Raw genomic sequence first — 15,129 nt, forward strand, 5'->3', positions numbered from 1 at the left:
AGCTAAAAGCTTGTCCATTTTGTTTATCTTTTCAAAGAACCATGTCAGTTTTATTGATCTCCTGCATCCTCTTTTTATTCTCTATTTCATTTATTACTGCTCTAATCTTATTTTCTTCCTTTTACTAACTTTGTGCTTCATTTGTGCTTCTGTTTCTAGTTCCTTGAGGTGTAATGTTAGGTTGTTTATTTCAGGTCTTTCTTGTTTCTTGGCAAATCTTCACAGTCTTTGCTCCAGAGGGAGACAATATCTTTATTTTCATGGCAAGCAAACAAATCTGGCTTATGGCCTACAGGGAGGCACTATCTCTACTGTGCAAAAATGTTAGCTGTAGAAATATCTTTGAAAAACTAGCCTTTTAAAAAAAACTGTAATGACTTTGCTCCAAAGATATTCAGCTACCCAAGGCCTCCATGGAGAACTGGCTGGTAACAACATCAACAAAAAACCCCAAACAGAAAAAGTTTAAAAATTTCCTGCATATGCTGGATAAGAAACATTTAAAAAAAAAAAAAACATGCATCTTGTCTATGGATGGCAAGTCTCAATATTGCTGATGAGTAGTTTTTCAAAATTTACATCTAAATTTAAAAACTTCTAATTGAAATTTCAAGGGATATAAATTTTTTCCAAAGAACTTTTAAAGTTTAATTAGCAAAATTTGTCAAGGAAAACTTTGATTTACAGGGCTATTCAGAGAACTTTTATATCTTGAATACGGATGGTTATAAAAATGTATAATAATTTTTTAAATGTGTGGTATTGTAACAAAAAAGATAAGTTAATCAAATGATGAGAATATAATGCCTTGATCTGAGGATCTCTCTTCCATATATACATATTTCCATTTCTATATACTCCAAATAGATTCCTATGTGCATATCAATTTTCAAATGTACTTCAAAATTAATCTTCCCTAATTCTAATAAATCATTTTTTCACATTTCAATATATCTGAATTCAAGAAGCCTCTTAAAATTAACATGTGGTATACAAAGTTTAAGTTTTCAAAAGATAGATATAACTAAATAGGCGCTATTATAAATTAGAAAATTGAGGAAATATGGGACTATAAAACATATAAATACTTATGTGAAGCAGCCATTTGAGTTCACATAAATAATTATACTCAAATAGTTGATAATTAATTTAAATAAATATACCTATATGGTTGGTTTGTGGTATATACACACAAATAGCTATCTATCTGTTACCTATCTATCCATCTATCTATCTATCATCTATACATAAAAAGGGGAAGCTCAGGGCTGGCTTAGTGGCATAGTTGTTAAGTTCATGCACTCTGCTTCGGCAGCAGAGTTTCATGTGTTCGAATCCCAGGCACGGACCTACATACTGCTCATCTAGCCATGTTGTGGTGGCATCCCACAAACAAAATAGAGGAAGACTGGCACAGATATTGGATGAAGGCCGATCTTCTTCACCAAAAGAAAAAAAAGAGAGAGAGAGAGATCTCTAGTTTAAACCAAAAGAGAGTAAACAGCTGTTGAACCTTGGAATAAGAATGTCTTTCTAATTCCACTTGCAGACTTTCATATTTAAAGAAATAGACTGATAAATTTAAGACCTGTGTATCCCAAAAAATCACTAACAAAATTTTTAAAAACCACATTCTGAGAAACAATTTCATGCTATAGGATAGAGAAAGTGTAAAGTGCCTTAATATTTCTTGTGTTCTTACAAATCAAGTAGAAAAAGCTTATATGAGGACACAGGGAGAAGGCAGCCATCTACAAGATGGAATGATATCTCTCATCAAAATTCAAATTTTCTGGCACCTTCATCATGAACTTCTAGCTTCCACAACCATGAGAAAATCAAGGTCTGTTGTTTAAGCTGCCTGGTCTAGTATTTGGTTATGGAAGTTGAGCAGGCTAATACATTTGCAGACACTTTAAATGCATTTGATAAACATCATCTTCATTATTTTTTTCAAAAGCCACCAAATTGGAAATAATGAGATGTTTACCAAGTTTAATTAATAGTAACCAATAGCATAAAGATCAACATGAGGAGCGCTTCTAATAAAAATCATATTATCATTGTTCTGAAAGATATGTGAAGAGAATTTAAGAAAAATAAATAAAATGTATTCTACAAATGAACACCAATAATATTTGACGTACAATTTTCACCTGAAAATAAAAGGAACCATCTATAGTTAGACTAATGAGATAGTTTGGAAATGCAGTTTGTTGAAAATTATGTATTGAGAAACTTATACTGTTCTCTAAGCAAATAGCACACAGTTAGAAATGTAAAGGAAAAAAGTTCAGAGAGAAAATTTTTTTAAACTTTAAAATGAAATTAACAAACCAGCAGAGCATTTATGAAGAAACCTCAAATCTTTAACAAAGTACTTGAAAGAACTTTACATAAATAGAGAGAGCACAAAGATTTCCTCTAATATTAAACGTTTTTTTTTTAAATTTCTCTATTTAATTTGTGTATGTGCAAATAACTCAAACCCTACGTTAAATCACTAACACTGGTTTACTCTTCTTGAAGACATTTTTGACAAATTAAGAATTGTTTTATATTCTTTTCCAAACTTTTAACATTCACAATATATGAATGCTTAATTAGAAAATATTTAAAGCTACAATATTGACTTAAATTCGTTACTAACCTGTAACAATGTGCGAAATACCTGGCTGCTCTGCAAAGTATCAACTCACATGTTTTCCACTGATTATGAATAACTCCCTCAAGAAAACATTGCTTTTTCCTGCATTGAGGATACACTTTCTCAGGGCAAAAGTTTACATTTTAAATATAAATTTATTTAATATTTATAAAACGATTATATGCACAGCATACAATACAGTATGCTGTAGATATAAACATACAGCTGCGTATAGATTGATCTGGGTCAACAACTGTCAAGTCAATGGATCAGTTTGCAGAAAGCCCAGTCAAACACATCTTTTAGAAATTTAGCAGCATCCAGAGACTGTGAGAAATTGATTTTTTTTCACTTTTTCTTTCTTTCTTTTTTGTGAGGAAGATTGGCTCTGAGCTAACAACTGTTGCCAATTTTCCTCTTTATGCTTGAGGAAGATTGTTGCTCAGCTAACATCTGTGCCAATCTTCCTCTGTTTTATGTGGGATTCTGCCACAGTATGGCTTGATGAGCGGTGCTACACCTGCACCCAGCGTGAACCTGCAAACCCTGGGCCACTGAAACTGAGTGTGTGAACTTAACCACTACCTCACTAGGCCGGCCCCTTTTTATTTTTTTTAATGCAGTATTTGCCTTAATTTTTGACTCAGCCCATATATTTTTCATGCTGGTTTCTGAAGTCAATGATTATATGGCATCGTGTATTGAAAGATTTTCTAAAGTTCTAACATTAATGTTTTAAAAAGTCAGTCTTTGAAAAAACGCAATTGAATTCCAACATTTCCTGCGACTGTAGGTATGTTGACTTAAGGGTATTTAAAAAGATCCTATGAGATGTAGCAATTTCAGTACCATGATGTAAGCATTTTAATATTTGAAATGATAGAATAGGGCACATCTACATAATAAAATATATCAGTCAAAAATGTTTAATAGCATTTGACTCTTCATTTATTTATTTTTAATTTATCTAAGTGAATGACTTTACTGTGTGAGTATTGTCCTTACTCAACAAACCACATAATTCTCTGGTAGAATATTTGTGCATTATTTCATATATCATGTTATTATGGGGAAGGTAATTCCTTTTTGTTTGGATTCTTTTCTGTCTCTCTCTTACTCTCTCACTCTCTCCATATATACCTATGTATGTATAGAAACTATATCTCATTTACACAAAGTTCCTTGAAATCAAGTATTACTCCATTCTCTAACTCCAGTTCATAGCACAGTGTACCAGGTTAATATAAAGTAATCAGTAAATATTAGTTGAATTCAACTTTACCCCATTTGTTTAGGATTGGTGTTGTGGTATAGGTATTTGCTGCTTGAAATTAAGCTAAATTTATCATATCTGGAAGATTGATAAGAGATAAATGATTAGTATAATTTTCTTCTGGCTCAATTCTTGCAACTCACTTATTAGCCTTAGAAAAGGGAGAGAAGCTATGAGGAAAAACCATAAAACTCTGCATGACCTGAGGAATTTACTTTGCCACTCTCTCTAAAAATAATCCAACAAGAATAGAAGCCATTGTTCTAGTCCACCTTGCAATGACTTTTGCAACTTTTTATGTAGCTACTAGGTAAATGCAGTTGTTATTATCTGGAGAGAAAATAAACTTTTAAAAATACTTCTGAGAATGTAGACTTTGATTATTGAATAACAGGACCTGCATATGGGAAAGGAGAGATGCCACTGATATATGGAGCATCCTAGGAGGCAAGACTTATGAGGACAAAAGTACATAATACTGGAAGTGTAGAAATCAGCAAATGCCTGTCTAGTTATATACCAAAAGGTCAATCTCTATATTACAGTAATAGTATATTTCATATACTCTCACCAATGCATTTGTTCCTTTGAAGCCATCAGAATCTATTATGGCATATCCTACAAATATATGATATACATTTTTAAAAATCTTTTTGAATTTTCATATTTTGATTTACCATTATCTGTAGATTTTCTATCAAATGGAAGGGCAATATATCTTTTTTTTATTCTGGTAAAAAACACATAACATAAAATTTACCACCTTAACCATTTTTAAATGTACAGTAATGTCAACTACATGTGAATTGTTGTGAAACATCTGTAGAATATTTTCATCTTGCAAAACAAACTATATCCATTAACAATAACTTTCCTTTTCCCCCTCTCTCTAGACCCTGACAACCACAATTCTACTTTGTTTCTAAGAGTTAGAGTATTTCAGATACCTCCGATTAAAGGAATCAGGCAATATTTCAGTTTTTCGTGACTGTCTTATTTCACTTAGCATAATGTCCTCCAGGTTCATCCATGTTGTAGTGTATGATAAGATGACTTCCTTTTTAAGGCTGAATAATATTCCATTGAGTGTATATACCACATTTTCTTTATCCATTCATCCACTGATGAACATTTAGTTTACTTTACTTCTTGGCTATAACGAATACTGCTGAAGTGACCATGGGACAGCAGATATCTCGTTAAGGTAATAATTTTACTTCCTTTGGATAGAAACCCAGAAGAGGGATTGCTGGATTATATGGTAAGCGTATCTTTACGTTTTTGAAGAACTTCTATACTGTTTTCCATAGAGAATGAACCATTCTACATTCCTACCAACAGTGAAAAAGGCTTCCACTTTCTAAAGCATCTTCTCCGACACTTCTTATTTTCTGTTTGCTTTGTTTTATTTTGGTAGTAACACTCCTAATATGTGTGAGGAGATACCTCATTGTGGTTTGGATTTATATTTCCCTAATGATTAGTGATGTTGAGCATCTTTTCAAATGCTTGTTTGACATTTGTATATCTTCATTGGAGAAATGACTACTTAAGTCTTTGGACAATTTTTTTTTCTTTTTGAGGAAGATTAGCCCTGAGCTAACATCTGCCACCAATCCTCCTCTTTTTGCTGAGGAAGACTGGCCCTGACATAACATTTGTGCCCATCTTCCTCTATTTTATGTGGGACGCCTGCCACAGCTTGGTTTGACAAGCGGTGCATAGGTCTGCATCCGGGATCCCAACGGGCAAACCCAAGGCCACTGAAGTGGAATGGGCACACTTAACCACTGCACCACCAGGCCAGTCCCACTCCTTTTTAAATCAGTTATTTGGTTTTTTATTATTGAATTGTAGGAATTCCTTAACTTTGGGTATGTGTCCCTTAGATATATGGTGTGTAAATATCTTCTCCCCCTCCATAGATTAAATTTTACTCTGTTGCTTGTTTCCTTTGCCATACAGAAGTTTTAAAGTTTTATATAGTCACATTGTCTATTTGCTTTTGCTGGCTGTGCTTTTGGTGTCATACACAAGAAATCATTGCCAAATCTAATGTCATGAAATTTTTCCCTTATGTTTTATCTTAGGAGCTTTACACTTCCAAAGTTTTACACTTTCTTGTGATTAGGTGTTTAATCCATTTTGAGTTAATTTTGGTTTGGGATCATGGTTAGGCCCATATTTCTGGCTCTTACTATCACTCTGCGATTATAATATGGGATGGAAATATTCTTTCTCATTATAATCCAGCAACCAGATAATGTAAGGTCAAATATTTTCTCTTTTCTCACTATTCTAGTGCTATTTCTTTTACTTTTCACAGATTTATTATTTTCCTTCTTTTTTTAAAATTTAGATCTGTTTTATTCCAAAGCACTATTAGATTTACTGTTATATTTTATTCCTGTTTCTATTTTAGGAAATTGGTAACCAAGGTTCTCTAGAGATACCCATTTCTTTGTACACCTACATTGATTAGCTGTTTCAGCTTTATTTTACATTTTTAAGAAAACATTTTATCTATGTTATAGTCAGAAACTCCTTTCACTTTTTTCTTAACCATTAGCCTGAAAGGTTTTTCTTTTTTTGCTTTAAAGTCTCAAGAGTAGAGACTTTGCCCCTGCCTTCATTATGACTGATAAAGAGAGGTTCGTCCATTGTGAAGCTCTGAAAACATAACCTGTCCTCTGCTTCTAAGGACCAAGGTGATTCAGTTCTCTCTCTTATAGTTGAAATGATTGACAGTGAAAACGATAGCTTTTCTTCCCAGAGAAAATAAATTTTTGAGATTCTTCTCTCTTCTCTCTCTCTATGTGTGAGTGTGTGTGCATGCGTGCGTGGGTGGGTGGGTGTTTATGCTGTGTGTGTTCTAATGTGCATATACAAACTCTATATACATAGATATGCATATGTATGTATTTAAAAAGTAATACAAATTCATAATTTCTCAAGGCAAAAATGAGGACACTAAAAGAATATCAGACAGACACCTCACACTTTCCATCCTTCTCTTTTGTTACATATAAATGATCTCTAGGGAAACTGAACAGCATAGGCCTTGCTGTACCATTCACTCTGACACTATCTAAACTATCTCCTTTTGCAGGTGACTCAGGGGTGCAGCAAGGATTTTCTCGGGTTTTTCTAGCAATCTCTGTTCCATGTTTATGCAGTAGCAGGTACTCACCTGTCTTGATGACACTGATTCCATTTAGGATAAATCTAAATTCAGAAATAAATCATTCTTACACACAACTAACTTATGGTTATCCACAAGCTGAGAAATATCTAATCAACAAATGCATGGAACTATGAGAAGTTTAAGTTTGACACAAAGCAAGTAGAGATAAATATGTTATTGCGGGGTTGAGTCATTACTGAGGTACTAAAGCATTATATGATCATGATGCCAAGCCTCTGAGCAAACACGGCTTTCCTGTTCCTCAAAATACGTACAAATCCTCAGTCAGCAGTTCATCATTCCACAGTTGTCCTGGACCATGGTTCGCAAATCGAATACCAAATTCTCAACACCATCACAAAACACACCAGCCAGAGTTTCCTTTTTAATCAATGCGAGGGAGAAACAAATGTGAAGGTTTCCTAGTCTCTTAATGCACAAAATCTAAATTGTACGCTTTACATATTTAGAGTACCAAATAATTACTTATTCCCTTGTAGAATTCTTCTTAAACTCTTCAGCGCCCCCTTTATTTATCCAATTAATAGATAATCCAAATTGGATAAATCCAATTTATCCAATTAATAACTTTCTATCCTCCTGTGGAAAAGACAACACTGACACTTGATACTCCCCTGATGAGCCTATTAGGTCCAGTTATATCCAACATAGCAAATATTTGTCTCTTTCCGTCTGTTTGCTGGAGCAAACTTAGAGAATGTGGTATGTTATGGTGGCCTATCGACACTCAATCTTTGAAAAGGGCCATACTGTTTCCGCAGTTTTGAGGACAACAGGCAAGAACTCTGACAAGACCCTTCATTCATGTTGCCTCTTTTGCTGATACACTCTGTTGACTACTGATACCTAAATTGTGCATATCATTGCTCCATCTTCAAAAAAGAGATAATTATCTTCAGAAGAGCTATTCTAGATTTCTGGGAATGCCTGCAAGAAGGGATGAATGGCATCTCCCTCCTCAAGTGGACAATTCTAAATTATTTGATGGACCTGAGATTTTCTATAACCTGGAAGCAGGAGGTTTGAAATAACTTGTTTGAAAGCAATGATGAGAGCAAAATAAAGCTGCATCCTACCTGGTCAGATCATTCAATAAACTGTTTACAATAGCATTACGATATATTGTTATTGTCTGTTCTCATGTACATCACTCCCAACACCATTAGACTGTAAGCTATAAAAGACAGAGATAATGTCTTATTCTCTTTCAAATTTTCAGACATTTAAAAGACATTAATACCTAAGCCATGGTCAATATATAATGGCTGAATAAATCTATATTAATGTGATAAATTTTTTTTTGTATTGATTCTTTCAGTCAATCTAGGAATCATTCACTCTCTGTTTAAGCCTAAGAAGTTAAAATATAGGTAAGCATTTTCAGTCATTTCCTCAGTTGGTCTTCTTTGGACAAGGTTGGAAGTGATTATTTTCCCTGTGTTCTTTTGTGTGTGGGGGTGTCTTTCGTAAGAACACAACATTAGCTCTATCATCATAACATGCTTTAAAGATCACCATAGGGCATCATTAACTATAAGTACTGTGTTGTACAGCAGATCTCTAGAATTTATTTATCTTGCATAACAGACATTTTATATCCTTTGAAAAACAATTCTTATGAATTATGTTTAACATTTTACTTACAAGCTGTCAAACAAAAGAGAAAGACATAAATAATCCTTGAATATTTAGTATATACCATTAGTATATATATTTAGTATATACCAGCTAGGGGCACTCTTTATAGAAAATTGTGTTTAATTCTCACAACAACCATAAGCAGGAGAGCTAATTAACAATTATTCAAATTTATGATCACAGGTGTAATAAAGTTTTACATTGTATAATTGTGCATATATGACTCATATAGATAAATTCTTAAATCCAAAAATACTTATAAACACATTTATAGCTTTATATACTCTCACACATATGTAAGAAAAAATGCAGATTCTACTGTAAACATCAGGACTTGGTTACATCATGTGTGTGAGTCCTATTCACTCAAGAATTAAGGAGCATTCAGCATAGCAGCTGTAGAGATCTATATCCATATGTACTCTATCAAAAGCCTGTATTTAGTTTATAAATTACTCATTTTGTATTATTGAAATGCTACAAAAGGAGAAGGAAATCTTCCATTTTGTAGGTAATTATGTGACACATTAATGACAGAGGTTTTATGACCATCCTCTTGGAAGAAATAAATAAATACATGAAAATAATTGTTGACATACATTTTTAAAGTTGAACAGCTTATTTCTATCATTTGGAAAGCTCACAAGAGAAGTGTGAATGGTACTTGACATTGTTATGGGAATTATTAAGATATAATGATTTTTCATGAATTTAATACAAAGTAAATATATATCCAGTTACCCATATTATGATAGTCATACTTTAAGGCTGAGTATCATTTCCTTACAAAGGTTATAGTGAATCAGTGTTTTTAAAACTGCAATATATGACCTGCCTCTGGGTTACAGATTTTGTTTTTTAGTCTATGACTAGGATTTTAAAATAAGAGATAAGCTAGAGTGTATTGAAATAATAGAATAGAATAGAATAGAGTAGAGTAGAGTAGGAATTGAAAGTATGGTTCATATGTAACATGAAGAATTTTTTTAATAAACTTTTTTTCTGTATATTTACTTATATGTATGAGTGTACTGGGTCAAGATGAACAAAACAGCATATTGTTATTGTGATCATAATCAAAATTTTCGAAATCACTATTTTAAATCACCGGCTTTTGTGAAAACTTAAGATTCTTTTGAGAATCGGATGAAATTTATGTATATGCAACATTTCCATGCCAATTAATTATGGTTTCCCTAAAGGTCTTCTGTGGATTAATCTCTTATTAACTGAGAAATGCAGGTCAAGTAACTATAGACTATGTATGTTCTAATTGCTTCTCTAGTTTTAAGTGTCCTAATGATGGTATTTTCAGTTATTAAATAGCCTAAGTAGGAGGTTGGTGTCAGATAAAAAATATTAATTATATTGAAAATAAAGAAGGAAAAACTCTGGAATTGCAGCTAAAATGGGATTAGCTTGACTTAGATTGGGAGGTGATAAAAATGTAGCTGAGTTGAAGGAATAATACATGGGGTCTAGGAGATGTGTACTGATGAGGATATAAACTCAATGCCAGTGTAGGTTGATGAGAGGTCAGTGACCATTTATTCAATACATATATATTAAGCATATATTATATGTCAAGAACATTAGAGAAACTAGTGATACCGAGATGAAGAAAAAAGAGATAAAAATCCTCCCTTCATGGAGCTTGTGTTCTCATGTGACCTAAGGGGAAACATGTGTGGAAGATGGTTTTGTAGCTGGCAAGGCAGGCATACAGACTATAGTAAGACGGATTCTGTGAGAACAGTACTATGAACCAGAGGAAGTTTACATTAATTTGGTAACTTTAACAAGAAATAGAGGAAAACACATCGGAGCAGTTTGTTTGTAGATACCTAACACATAGGTAAGAAAACAATGAAGAAATTTTGACACAAATTATCATTTTTGTTTTAAAGATAACATTAAAATCTTCTCTCAGGGTGTAGTTTCATTCTTGTCCAACAAGCTTGAAAGTTAGGTCAAAAAAGTTGAAATGCAAGGGCAACCTAAATATTATTCTGGAGAAAAGACAACATAATAATTATACATCTCACAGAAAGAAAAACATATCTATATAATAATCTAGACAAACAAAAAGAAAGAAAATTGACTAAAATAACAATGAAAAAATCTTCAAACCATATGTCGTCAAGATTTAAATATGTAATTTTCATACAATAGATGCATTTATAAATGATTTTAATCCTCTGTATGACTTCTCAAATATTGTTAATATTTACAGCTCTAGACAAAAATGTCACAATCATGTCACAATCAGGATTGTTGAATTTTTCAATAATACTATCAAAATGGTCTAGTTAGTAGGAAAAAAACTTAAAAATTAGTTCTCAACTTCCAGAAAATATTCTCATGCTTCATAAATATGTATATTCTCTTTGCATACTATTTTAAAATTTTATGAACAGAATGAAAAATACTGCATTTTCAGCAAAAATTAATTCATTTTACAAATCTGAACTAGAAAGAAAACATAACTTTGGAATAATTAGACATCTGTTGTACTGTCTTCTTATTACATTCCTTTTAAAAAAATTCACTGCAGGGGCCAGGACAGTGGTGTACCGGTTAAGTTTGTGCAATCTACTTGGGCAGCCCAGGGTTTGCTGGCTCAGATCCCTGGCAAGGATATACACTGCTCATCAAGCCATGCTGTGGTGGCATCCGACATATAAAATAAAGGAAGATTGGCATAGATGTTAGCTCAGGGACAGCCTTCCTCACACACACACACACACACGCACAATGTTAACTGCAGAAATTTACATATTTGATAAAACACAACTTATGATATGTAATTATTTTATCATTTTACTAAATTCCATGACAGTTCTAGAATAATGAAGCCCAACTTTTGCACTTGAGAACAATATAGGTGAATCATTAATATTTTGAAAAAAATAAACCATTATTTACCTATATACACTCTATTTTTACATCTTTGAATAAAAACATGATAAACACATATCCAAACGCACCCTCATGTAATGTGTGATACTATTTCTAACACTTGATCTTAGAAATACATTTACATGTTTATTTTCACGTGTAGATTATCACCTGATGGAGGGCAGAAACCATGTCTTTTAAATCATTTTTTATTAGTTTAGCTTTCATTGTTATTCTTTTAAAATTGATGTAAATTTGTGTGGCATCTTTGAAGATTGAGTAAAATGTTTGAGAAAGCATCAGCTCTACTCCGTGGAGTCCAGAGCAGTGATTGTCAATGCTTATTAACTCTTGATAAATATAGTTTTGAAATTTATACTATTTCATTTTCTAAAATGAACATAGTTAACTTTCATAATAAGAACAATATAATTTATTTTTATTGTTTAAACTTTAATATATTCATTTTAATATCTATTTTCATAGATAACATTTCAGATTTAACTTTCTTTACTCTTTTTAAAGTGAGTTCAGGAAAACTCCCATTCAGCATGAATGCTCACTATTTTTCTGACCAGAATTCCTTAGTCAGCTTCTTACTCAAGGTTAATCTCCAAAAAGTAGCCCTCAGTGTTTCCTGTATGGATAAAAAGATTTAACAAGGTACTTCTGTTGTTTGTAAGGTAAATATTATGCTGAAATTTATGCCCAAACTAATGTGCTTCTTTCTTTTTACTTTTACTCAGTACTTATCCTCATAGTGCCATTACCCGACTATCATTGCGTCTCGGGCATTTTGCTGAACATTAGAAGAAAAATGGGAAAAAAGGAAACTATTATCTTTATACACTATTATGCTGTCCTTCATAGTTTATGTGTTTGTCCTACCTAATTTCAAATTAATCTATACCATAACTTTGTGAATCATGTTTCCAAATTATGAAAATATAAACTTTACAGTGCCCAATATTAACTTAAAGAAGTCATATACAGATGGGTAGAAATCTTCTATTTTTTATTTTATTTTATTTCTTTGAGAAAGGTTATCCCTGAGCTAAAGTCTGCCACCAATCCTCCTCTTTTTTCTGAGGAAGATTGGCCTTGAGCTAACATCTGTGCCCATCTTCATCTATTTTATATGTGGGACGCTGCCACAGCATGGCTTGATAAGTGGTCTGTAAATCCGTGCCAAGGATCCGAACTTGCAAACCATAGGCTGCCAAAGTAGAGTTCATGAACTTAACCACTATGCCAACAAGCCAGCCCCTTGGGTAGAAAGCTTTTAAATGGTCAATTCCTCCATTCTCTTCTTAGAATACCCTCAAGGTAGAGTAGTTTTGAAGGACTTACACTGGACTCTAGCAAGAATGATCTTTTATAAGGCAAATCATCACACCTCTGCTTAAATTCCTCCCATGACTCTCAGCTATTGGAGGATTACATGAGAAATTCCCCCAACTATCTTCGTGTTACATTGGTTTCCATAATTTGTTCATCAGTAACAACATCAACGAAAGCAGAAAATATCATTTAAACTTATTAATGATTTTGATAAAGTATAAGGAATTTAACCCATTTGTCTGGCTTTTATGTGGGTAGGTGTGTGTGAAACTTCTATATCCAATACTGAGGTTGCCATTTTCCTCCTTCACACACACACAGATCTAAAGAGTAAAGTATTCCTATCTATGAATTTTTGCTTAAAAAAAATGTTGATTCAATAGAAATGGATCTGAAAAAACATCAAGCTCTATATTTTTCTTTTACAGTCGGGGACACTGAAACTCAGATAAGTGCCTTTTCTTTGTCTCATGCAGTATGATAGAGATGTTAGGTGGGAACCTACAACTCTTGACTCCCATCCCAACACACTCTTCCCATGTCACTATCTTGTCTTGTTATATTTCTAACCGGTGTGCTCGCTTCCCCCACTACCATTGTCTAACCTTCTTTTCTCAGGATACAGACATTATCACAACCTTATTCCTGTCTAAATCCCAACCGCATCTCCCAACATCTTTCCCTTTCCTTCAGTTGTTCCACATAAACTACTTTTGTTTCTCCTTTACTCCTTGACTTTTTATACTTCTATTACTTTATGGAAGCTCATATACTTCTCATCCTTTGAGAACCAGATTAAATATCAACTTTCTATAAAACATTACTCTCTGAATTCTCTGGGAAGGTTTTGTTCTCTTTGTGAGCACATAACTTCTGAGATTTGCCTCTGCAAATAGAAAGATTATGAGGTATTTGTGCAGTGGTTAAAAGAACTGCTTCTGGAGCCAAACTGAGGAGGTCCGATTCTGCAATCTGCAATTTAATCAAATGTTGCCCTTGGGGCTTGGGATAATAATAGGGATAACAATGGAAACGATTTCATAGTGCGAATTAACAGAGAAAACACAAGATAAATCTTTGATGATTTTTATTTTTACTTTTACTGCAAATTCCTCAAAATATCATTTCCTCAAATTGGTTGGAAATTACTTGCTTCCATGTTTCTCTGTATTAATATACTCAAGAAAATTTATAATGTAATTCTTGGGTTTGCATATCATAAATAGTACAATTCCTCGTGTGCAATAGAAATTCAATAAATTTTTGGCATATGAATGACTAAATAAACTGAGCATCTGTAATCCTGTATCAAATGATCTAGCCAAAAGTGACTTTCATGGAATCCTATATTAAAAAATACAATGTTTTGACAATCATTGTACAAAAGATGCTTAGATTTGACAGATCTTTGCATTTGGAGATTACTCTCCAAACAAATAAAACAGATATATATTACCATCAGAGTTGAATGGAGTAGTTGGAAAAGAAGATTTTCAATCACCAGCTAAAATCAGTTTGCAAGGGGAAAAGAGTACTGAAGCTAATTAAATTTGTAGCTAAGCAGAAAGGAGGGAAAGCAACCTCCTAACTACACAGTTTAGATGATTCTCCAAGCTAAACAGTGATATATGGGTAAATGTCATTGATGATAAACTGTTTACCCAATAGCGTTTGCATTCTCTTGGTTGTAACAGAAACATAATATATAGTAAAGATAAACTAAAAATTCTTATCTATACTTTTATTTCCCTAGATTACTTCTTACGAATTAGTATTCCAAAATGATGAATGAATTTTGAATATGGGCTTTTATTTTAAAGCAGGAGAAGAAGGACAGATTACCCATTTTTTCTATATAAAAAAAAGACAATAAGACCTGTCATTTACTGAGATATGTTTACACATAGCAACAACGACTCCTCCGTACTCCAACAATCCCTTACAACAAGATTCAATAATCATTTTAAAATTTATCAAATCATAGCAATATGCCTAAAGCAACAGTTTTCAAAGTGTGGTTCCTTAACCAAGGAGCATCATTTTCATTTGGGAACTTGTTAGAAATGCAAATTCACAAGCCTTACCAGAGAACCATTAAATCAGAATCTCTGGAGTTGTGTCCCAACA

Source organism: Equus przewalskii, chromosome 26 (assembly GCF_037783145.1).
Source record: "Equus przewalskii isolate Varuska chromosome 26, EquPr2, whole genome shotgun sequence".
Lineage (NCBI taxonomy): Eukaryota > Metazoa > Chordata > Mammalia > Perissodactyla > Equidae > Equus > Equus przewalskii.